Consider the following 11,075-nt stretch of genomic DNA (forward strand, 5'->3'; position numbering starts at 1 on the left):
TCTTTTTTTCTGTTATGTAATCCCCCCGCCCCCACTGTAATGCCTATTGAAGGCGCTGTGGGTACTCTGGTAAATAAATAAAAATAAATTAATGTTATAGGTTTCGAAAGCGAACAAAGGTGACCTCCTATAAACGAGGAGAGTGTTTGATTGGGTTGTTTAGACAACGCTGCGGGTCAGCGCCCGATGCTTGCGTCCGTGGTTACGTAAATTTGATGTCAGGAGTACCGAAACAAAACAGTTTTGAATCGTTTTACGTTATAGCGCCCCTGTAACGCGCCCTTGAACTACCCTTGTCACACGTGGGACCCACTGAGATAAAGACAATGCGCTGGAGCAAGAAACGCTATTGCCCAAACGCTAGTCTACGACAATGCGTGTAGAAACGTCAGTGATAAAACGTAATAGTCTAAAAACAAATAATTGTGTCCCGTTCTCTCTTGACATTTCCATTTCACTCGCGACTTCATCAGTTGCCCCTTAGACTTGATGTGGGTAAGACCCGTGTCACTCGCTCCGAGGAGGAAGAGCGCGCCTTCGAGGAGCGCGACGAGAAGCCGAACGTCAAGAGGCCCAACCTGCGGTGGCCGATGGTGCACGGTGGTGTGAATCTGGTCACCTAAGCTCGCTTTCACTCGCACATACAGCAAACGCGTGCGACGACACAACGTAGTTATGTGTTGTGTCTTTTCAACCATTTAACATAACCACCAAATCGAAAAAAAATTAAATATAGTAAACAGAACCAACAGCTTCGCTGGTATTTCATCTTCACATAGTCGAAGCGTGCTGAATTTTTTCATTGCCCTTGATGTTAACGAATGAAGGCTGTTCGAGAGAAGCAGACCTGCCTTCATATTTAGATGCTATTCACTACTCTTTAAATGTGATATCTTTCGTCGACATGTGAAAGCTGAATGATTGCATTACATCGCGTCTTCGGCTCCAGCAAGACATGAGAAAGCTGAATGATAGCTGAATGACTAAATACTGAAATAGTTTGCGGTCAAATGATGGCTCAAATAATTATGCGGCTTTTGTGAAGCAAGAAATTTTTGAATGTTACTTTAACTAGTTCTAGCGAATCCTTCACAGCATTGTACACGCGCATGATATTTTTGTAATTATGTCGCGGAACTAAAAATGATTGCTAAGAGAACTGGACATCCGAATGTACGATTTGAAAAACACGAGGGCAGTTATAGTCACCCACTTAAAGATTTTTAGGGTTCGTTGACATCTCCGAGCACAAGCTCTTTCGTGTACTTTCCCGCTGGAGCACTGGGCCCGTTGCAGGAACTAAACTCATGAATTCTGTTTAGCGACAGCACGTTCTGGAACACCCCCAATCTAGCCCGGCGTGGGAACGACGTTCGTATAATCAAACAGGCCATCATACCCTTAAGAAGCTTACGCACACTTGCGGGGAGAGTTTGCAGACATTGCTCGCTTACGATGTAAATAGGCGTTGCGTGATTAAGTCATGTTGCAAAAGCAATTGGTACTGTGAAAATGGCCAGCAAACAAAAGAGCGAAATAAGGAGCACCCGCAGCCTTATGTCATAAGCGCTGCTGAGCCAATTTCTCCAGTAGGAAAAATACGGCGTCAGCAATGTCCAAACCGATATTCCCGCCAAATATTAATACCTGGTCTCAGTCAACAGTGAATAAAAATAGCATTTGAATATAAATTTTTTTCTCGCTAAGAAATATGTGCACCCACACACAGAACATGCGGAGAAATATCTTATAGTTCTTGTTTTTGGCGTCATGGCCTGTATAGTAGCAAAAGCCTGTCGGCGTGGCCGTGATATGCTCTGGTAATAGCTGTGAATGGCTGAAAAAGAAATTAAGGAAGCTTCGGAATCTCTACAGTGCATGTGTAAATCGGACACGGATGATAATTACCGACTACGTACAACTCCGTTAACTAGAACGCTTGCATTGCACTCAGCTGGGTAATGCCATGCAACTGGCTTTTGCATCCTGCTTGCCATGAAAGCGCAGATCTCGGCCGAGATCGCTAAACTTGGCCGAGCGTGCTTTCGAGCAGGCATCCTCAAGGCGCGCGGCCATTGCTGTCACGGTGGCCTGGGCACACCGACATACTCCAGTGATGGCGCTGGAAAATAAAAGCGGGGTAAAAGTCGTTCTGTGTGCTTCACATCTATGTGCGCTGTCAGACGTCGAGGGCGGCTGGTCATTCCTGCTTTCACGTCGTGGTCTGATCAATCTAGTTCATTGTAACTTTCGTGAATATTATTTATTTTGTTCCCTTGCCTCTCACTGCAGTATATAGACAGCTTTGTGCGGTTCGGTTTTGAATGGATTGTTCCAAACAATAAAACAACTTTGTGTTAGTGATTTCGCTGGTGCTTTTATGTCTGAAGTGTAGCCATGTTGTAATCGGCATTATTATAAGAAAGACGAAGATATTGACGACCTTTAACGAAATGGTCAGTATTTTCTCTGGTAAAACAACAAGTGTATTTTATTCTCGCTGCTGAATATGCCATTGGGGGCAGGTTTGGAAGATGCGGAGCTGCATGGGATGGCATCAAGAACAGCGAAAATAGTACTAAAGAATACAACTATGGCAAGACAATGGGAGTGAACACACAGTTCAGCCTACGCAATTCCTACGTAAGGTTCTGTGAGACATAATGCTATCAAGTGAAGATAAAAATAGTGGTATAATTTTGTCACCGTACACGACAAGTAACGTAAACTTTGCAAGCTTTGCCCCTGTGCAACCGGCAAAAGTATGGAACATCGAGGGGCGCTGCCTGGTAACTAACTTTGCTTCAGAAAGAAAAATGGCTTCTGAAAACGTCATGTTGTGGTTCTGCGATTTAGAAATAGTCAGCAAGCCAGTACGTAGCATTAAAGTACGCTTATAATCACGCAAGCTTGCTTGGTCCCCTTTTCGGTGTACCAAAGGGCATCTTCGGGATCCCCTTTAATATTTGCTCTTAATATTTCACAAAGAAAATAAAACAAGCAAGTGTAACATGCTTTCTTTTTATTCCACTAAGCGGGTGCATCTCCTCGCGACCACAAGCGATAGAGATATTTTATTTACAGGAAAGGGAGTGAGAATAACCTCAGCTAGTCTATTCCAGTCTAATACTCTGGACTGGGGAAGAGGAAAAAAAGTGAAAATGCATGAACAGATAATGATGAGAAGAGAAAGGGCGGGTGCTCATGTGTATTAGACGGAGGCTCTACTAGAACCACTCGCCTAGTTTAGTGTCATGCAGGAACCGAAGCAGCACCTTCGTTGTCTGCCTTGCAGTAGTAGAAAACAGGCTACAAACTATAACTGAAATGAAAAAATCGCTAAACTTATCTACTCTCAAAAAACGCCCCTGACTTAGTCTTCCATCTTTCTTTCATAAGCTGTATCGGAGCCAGTCTTCCTTCGTTGCCGTGCACATAAAACCAACCGTCGCATTGTCGCTCGCCTGGATCATAGGATCAAAGCCCAGCCCTTGTTTTCACCGTAGTAGCCTATTTCTATTGACACCACCCTTGTTTGCCATTAGCCATTAGAACGAGCTCACAAACTCATTCATTGAGCAGGTAAAGTTACTTCCAGGTGCTTGCTGGAAATATCATTAACGTGCTTGCTGATATATATATATATATATATATATATATATATATATATATATATATATAGTAAAATCAGAAGCACAACTTCGCGGATACCTTAGGTTTATTTGCCCAACAGTTTCGGTCGGTGGACCGACATTTTTCAAGGGATTCCCTTGAAAAAGGTAAATAGCTGTTGGGTAAAACTGTTGGGTAAATAAACCTAAGACAACCGCGAAGTTGTGCTTCTGATGTTTATAAATACGCTTGGCCCATTGAAACATCCAGTTACTACTACCTATATATATATATATATATATATATATATTGTGAGTGAATTTTGTGCATATCGTTGTCGTCATCTGTACATACGACTCATCATCATCTTTTGTCTCGTGAGGTGCTTCGTCTCTGACTCGGGCGACTGCTCGGAAATAAAGGCATCGCATCGGCCGACGTCTCACAAGTGGTGGAGGTGCTAGGTAGAGGTGGAAGCAGCACTGGTGGACGGGTTGGTTTCTGCCATCACCGTGGTAGGCGAGAGCAAACGACGACCGGACGGAGCTCCAGGAGAATCGGGAAAGTAAGAGGACGTGGGAATCGAAGCACTCTGAAAAGTTTCTCCACAGATATTTCGACCTATACACCGCTTTGCAAAGAACTTTGGCCGTTAACTACAGCGTCAGTCCTGTCAGCTCAGCTGCTGACCGCCGCCGCCGCACTACGGAAATCGTTCACGTATCTCGCCTGAAACCCTACATTCGGCGTACCTACCCTTTCTAGCTTGCGGTCTTGCTGACCGCTTTCCTGAAGGGGGGAAGTTAGTGCGAGCGCATTTTGTGCATATCGTCGTCGTCATCTGTACATACGACTCATCATCTTGTGTGAGCGCTATTTGTGCATATCGTCGTCGTCATTTGTACATACGACTCATCATCACATTTTGTCTCGTGCGGTGCTTCGTCTCTGACTCGGGCGGCTGCTCGGAAATAAAGGCAGCGCATCGGCCGACGTCTCACAATATATATATATATATATAGAACTTCTCAAAATGGCATGTGGATGAAGTGATATGCATATTTCCGCAGCATGCATTCGAAATTATGTTGGTGTTTAGTACTTAACCTTGTCTTGTAATTTTTCATGTATGTTGTATTTTATTTCTCACACACTCATAAACTGTGTATAAAAAACGCCTGCCCGCTAACGCAAAGGATACCACGTGGTGCAAAATGCAGTGGATCGCAATTCGTTCAACTCAGAGGTTAGCGGAGGCCACAGTGCAGGTGTCCTACTGCCAGGTGAGTGTGTATTCACCGCATTTGTGGCCAAATACTCTCCTGGCAGAAGCGACCCCTCGCATGCTTTTTGTTAATATGTTTTCATAATGCCACTGCATGTACGCGCAACTTTGTACCCCTTTATAGCACCACTGTACATGCCGGTCCTTTTTGTTTACTTTGACATGATTCATTGTACGTGTTGATATTCATGACGCCACTAAACCTGAGCGCGCTTGTGGTCATAGGCTACCTACGTTTAACAAGTTTGTGTTCACGTCTTTGTTGAACTCACTTACTTTTTTCCCACTCTGTGTACGCGCAAGTTTGTATTCACGGTGTTGTATTTCTTTTTTTTATTATTTTCTTATTATTTTTTATTTTTTCTATATATTGTTTTCACTCTTACGAAGAAAATGTATAAATTGAGCTTTGTGGGCCTGCAATCGCACTCTTAATGAAAGCCGGACCCTGGCCGAAACGTCAGTAAAGTCCTGTTATATGTTTTTCCTACGTGCTTCTATTTGTTAAACTATTTCTGTGGTGGCTCCTGTGATTATTTGCTTCACTGATATATATATATATCGGGAAAGTAAGAGGACGTGGGAATCGAAGCACTCTGAAAAGTTTCTCCACAGATATTTCGACCTATACACCGCTTTGCAAAGAACTTTGGCCGTTAACTACAGCGTCAGTCCTGTCAGTTCAGCTGCTGACCGCCGCCGCCGCACTACGGAAATCGTTCACGTATCTCGCCTGAAACCCTACATTCGGCGTACCTACCCTTTCTAGCTTGCGGTCTTGCTGACCGCTTTCCTGAAGGGGGGAAGTTAGTGCGAGCGCATTTTGTGCATATCGTCGTCGTCATCTGTACATACGACTCATCATCTTGTGTGAGCGCTATTTGTGCATATCGTCGTCGTCATTTGTACATACGACTCATCATCACATTTTGTCTCGTGCGGTGCTTCGTCTCTGACTCGGGCGGCTGCTCGGAAATAAAGGCAGCGCATCGGCCGACGTCTCACAATATATATATATATATAGAACTTCTCAAAATGGCATGTGGATGAAGTGATATGCATATTTCCGCAGCATGCATTCGAAATTATGTTGGTGTTTAGTACTTAACCTTGTCTTGTAATTTTTCATGTATGTTGTATTTTATTTCTCACACACTCATAAACTGTGTATAAAAAACGCCTGCCCGCTAACGCAAAGGATACCACGTGGTGCAAAATGCAGTGGATCGCAATTCGTTCAACTCAGAGGTTAGCGGAGGCCACAGTGCAGGTGTCCTACTGCCAGGTGAGTGTGTATTCACCGCATTTGTGGCCAAATACTCTCCTGGCAGAAGCGACCCCTCGCATGCTTTTTGTTAATATGTTTTCATAATGCCACTGCATGTACGCGCAACTTTGTACCCCTTTATAGCACCACTGTACATGCCGGTCCTTTTTGTTTACTTTGACATGATTCATTGTACGTGTTGATATTCATGACGCCACTAAACCTGAGCGCGCTTGTGGTCATAGGCTACCTACGTTTAACAAGTTTGTGTTCACGTCTTTGTTGAACTCACTTACTTTTTTCCCACTCTGTGTACGCGCAAGTTTGTATTCACGGTGTTGTATTTCTTTTTTTTATTATTTTCTTATTATTTTTTATTTTTTCTATATTGTTTTCACTCTTACGAAGAAAATGTATAAATTGAGCTTTGTGGGCCTGCAATCGCACTCTTAATGAAAGCCGGACCCTGGCCGAAACGTCAGTAAAGTCCTGTTATATGTTTTTCCTACGTGCTTCTATTTTTTAAACTATTTCTGTGGTGGCTCCTGTGATTATTTGCTTCACTGATATATATATATATATATATATATATATATATTTTTATATGTATATATGCATATTAATAAAATGAAGGCATTTTTCTTTTCTTTTTCTTCGCCTACGTGATCCTTTACGTCTGCTCACAGATTAATTTCTTATCTCTGTAAAGCCTGCTTATATGATTACATTCGGCTTCGTTGTTTTTCGTTATTCCTGCCTGGCTTCATTCCTCAACTGTTGTTGTTGCACAAATAACAATGTGTGCCTTTCTATTGTGTTTCGATTATTTTCCTCGTAACCCTGTATTGCTCGCCTGCCAGGCTCTGGAACGAGATAGGCAGTATTCAGTTATTTTGTCATGTTTGATTTGTACTCCATCCCGCCCCTATGAGCCCTTAGGGTAAATGACTAAATTAATCAATTGATAAACAAATGTTGAAGCGTTACGCGCATAGCAGCTTCGCCATGCGGTTTTGATATAGAGAAGGGATAGCAGGAAGAGGCGTTCTTTGGCAATAGTGTTTCCCGGACGTTTCTTTCTTTTTCGTTTTCTTGCGTTCTTATGCCACCTATTCCCTCAGGATCATTTGCTCATCTCTGTATAAATATTTTCGAATTCGTACCAACACGTCGAGTGTAATTGTATAAACGAATAGATTTAAAGAAGTCAGAAAGTTGTCTTCGCTACTTTGTTTCACCTGCTTCATTTCCTTCTAACGTATTTGTATTTTTATTTAAAACTATGTGACGCGTGCGGCTAAAAATTATAGTGTAACCCTTTCATAGCTTCTTGCAAAGCTTATTGTGTCTAGCCTGATTTTGAGCTATCCTTAATAATGTGTCTGTTGCGCCTCAGTATAGCAATTATAATTTTAGCCTGTGGCATGTGCCTACAAACATGGCGATTCGCTCACCTGCACTTGCATTGATTTATGCTTAGTTGTGCGAGTGCACAGGAAACTGGTAAATACGAAGCACCTTTCCGTTCCGTTTGTTTCCGGCAGCAACTTCCTCTACAGCAGCAAAGTGACGCGCGCCATTGGGCAAACATTGTTGGTAGAGATTCGTGCGCCTTTTCTTCCCCCGTTTGACTGTGTGCTGCACCACGCGAAAGCTACGTCTTTCCTCTGCACTGTCTCGTGTGCTTTCAGCTGTGGATGACTGCGTAGGAAGCAGGTGAAGCATTTAAGCAAACTTTTCCTTTTCTTATCATGCCGATCATCCTTGTGTTACGGCTTCAATATTTTCTCCTTGTATTCGCCGTACTTTGTTACTCTTGCACTGACGTTGTGCAACAATTGGGTCCTGATGGTGCCTAAAGTTGTGCCGGTTCTTTCACGCCGCTGCGGAAATTTAAAACGCATATTTAGTCCTGACGGGCACAAAAACGGAAGAAAAAGAAGATTGTTTACAGCTCAACGCACGGCATCGGAATTCCCCACGCGGGCATGACGGAGGCTGACATTCTCCGACTTGTTCAGGCTTTCGTGCTGAGCATAATTACGTATTCTCAGCAATATCTACGCTTAACGCAAGCTGACAAGTCCAGTGTAGACATACTTCTACGGAGGGTGTATAAGGTGACCCTTGGTCTACCGATACGCACCTCGACGGACAGGCTTCTCGCGCTAGGACTGAACAATATGTTACAGGAGATGGTGGAGGCCCACCTCACCGCGCAATATGAGAGGCTGTCGCGAACTACAGCCGGTCGCTATACTCTTTCAGAAGCCGACATTCGTTACACCCCTACCATAACCCCCCAAAACCAATATATCCCCTGTTCAGAGAACACATCTCCAAATTTTCCCCATACCTCGTAATATGAACCCCACCCTTCACATCGAAAGACGGGTGGAGCGGCCAAGGCCCTCTACACCCGATTTGCAATATGCTCATAAAGCACCGAACGTTGAGGCGGACGAGATTCAAGGACGCCATGCTTTTTTGGTAGCGGTGATAAACTATGTAGGGCAAACAATATCGGGAGCTTCTACCAAACCACCAACACGGAGGAGGTGGAAGAGGCGGCCATTGCCTTGGCCATAGCCAACACTCCAAACGCTTTCATTATCAGCGACTCTAAATCAGATATTCGCATTTATATTAAATGGCGCATTTCCCCACTAGCTAATAAAATCCTTGCCCAAAACACTCACTATCGCACTGTCCAAATTCATTGGGGCCCAGCCCACTCCTCACTCACCGGCAATGAGGCCACCCATCAACAGAGTCGAGCTTTCGCCTCCCGAGCCCACGGCCCAACCCAGGTCGGAACGAAGAATGAGGACACAGAGGAATTTGGGTGGTCGACACGAGACCGTATGGTGACGTATAATGAAATTACGCAATTTTATAAACTAGGCAGTGGCCCACTGCTCAGCACCGACCCAGATGAGCAGGTCTGGGTCACGGGGCGGACAGAGGCCGCCGCCAGGGAGCAGGGGCTCCAGGCCGACTAACCGCTGTCGCCTCCGGCATCTGAAAAACCACGAGCCTCTGGTTTGAAATAAATGTTTTGTCCTCCTCCCCCCATTTGTCGTTGTCTTTATCCAAGGGACGTGATTCATTTTGTAATTGCCCTTATGACGCAGGGGTGTGCAAAATTGTGACACTGCATCACGCAGGGATGATCTTCAAGGCATTACGCATATACAAATTCCAGGGAAGTTTCATATTTCTGTTATATAACTAATCATCTCTGTACCCTGTTGGGTTGAGCCTCTAGATCAAGAACATTCTTCTGTTTTGGAGGCATGCTTGGGTTTAGATAACAGAGAATTCGACAGCCTTGATATACGCGAATCGCATCGTCTCCACTGGTGCTTCTGTGCTTTGGCGAACTCGTATAACCATGACAGCACAACAAGGTTCTCCTCAGTGGAACAGCTGCCTGCAATATTGGACTGTGATAATATCAGGTGTTATCGGTTGTCGTAATTTGTTTCCCACTGAACTATGAAATGAGATGACATAGGGCACACACAACAATTGTTTAATGTTCAGCGGAAATCTGCTGCCCCGGAATGGCGGTGGTCCCGGGTTCGAGTCCCGGACCAGGACGAAGTTTTCTTCAACTGCGAGGCTTTCTTTCGAGGAACCCGGTTGGGTTTCCATTGTAGCAATTGCTACATTTGGGTGGATGTCTCAGTTTCCCTTTAATTACTTATCTCCACCTAGCGGATTTCCGCTGAACTATTACGTCAAACACTTGCCTTTGCTTCGAGTTGTCGACAAATTCGACTTCGCCCTGCCATCTGCTAGCCGCCTGGTTAGCTCAGATGGTCGAGCGGCTGCCCCGGAAAGGCGGTGGTCTCGGGTTCGAGTCCCGGACCAGGACGAATTTTTCTTCAACTGCGAGGCTTTATTTAGAGGAACCCGGTCGGGTTTCCATTGTAGCAATTGCTACATTTGGGTGGATGTCGCAGTTTCCCTTTAATTACTTATCTCCACCTAGCGGATTTCCGCTGAACTATTACGTCAAACACTTGCCTTTGCTTCGAGTTGTCGACAAATTCCACTTCGCCCGTGCCATCTCCTAGCCGTCTGGTTAGCTCAGATGGTAGAGCGGCTGCCCCGTAAAGGCGGTGGTCCCGGGTTCGAGTCCCGGACCAGGACGAATTTTTCTTCAACTGCGAAGCTTTCTTTCGAGGAAACCGGTTGAGTTTCCATTGTAGCAATTGCTACATTTGGGTGGATGTCTCAGTTTCTCCTTTAATTAACTATATAAACTACATGCCGTAGCAACAATGTTCTCGCAATAGCGGTGGCGGGGCCCAATGTTTTCGTACCATTTCAGAGTATCTGAGTGTAAAAACAAAATTGCTGTTTTGCAGAGCTACGTGATGAAAGGTATCGGTGCCACAACAACTAGACTAGACGCCACCGTTGCTTTCCTGTGCTGTGCGTGATTCAAGTTGTGAAGGAGAGCTATTCAACAAAATGTTACTCATGCAAAAAGTCAGCCGCTTAATAGTTTTTTTACAAGTTTGTACTTACCTCCGACCCTTGGTACGTAATAATGCAAGCGAAACAACTCTGTTCAGAGTTCAGACTCCTAAGGCCAGAACATCTGACATGTCGATTTGGTCACCTTGACGGCTGCCGAGATGTTTTCAAAATCTTTTCTGAGCAGCTCAAAGAGCGTTTAATGAAATTAGCGTTGTTAGGACTCTTCATTCACTTTCCGGGGCGTGCCTGTCTCTCGGTCTGGGCATCTATCGGTGTGTGCAACTTGGTATGTGCCGCTGTTCAATAAACATCACTGACGTTAACTTGGTTCACTGGGTATGTGCGACCCAATATGTGCCTCTTTTCAATGACAAAACAGATCCTCAAATATTTCTCCGGTATAGGAAAGAATCAAACCCG

General features: G+C 44.5%; 1 non-coding gene across 1 annotated transcript; it reads left to right on the plus strand.

The window, feature by feature from the left end:
- Positions 1-10,248: 10,248 nt before the first annotated feature.
- On the plus strand, positions 10,249-10,323 carry Trnay-gua (transfer RNA tyrosine (anticodon GUA)). The gene has a single exon. It is a non-coding gene; the product is annotated as a tRNA-Tyr (tRNA).
- The last annotated feature ends 752 nt before the right edge of the window (positions 10,324-11,075 follow it).

This window comes from Dermacentor silvarum, chromosome 1 (assembly GCF_013339745.2).
Source record: "Dermacentor silvarum isolate Dsil-2018 chromosome 1, BIME_Dsil_1.4, whole genome shotgun sequence".
Classification (NCBI taxonomy): Eukaryota; Metazoa; Arthropoda; class Arachnida; order Ixodida; family Ixodidae; genus Dermacentor; species Dermacentor silvarum.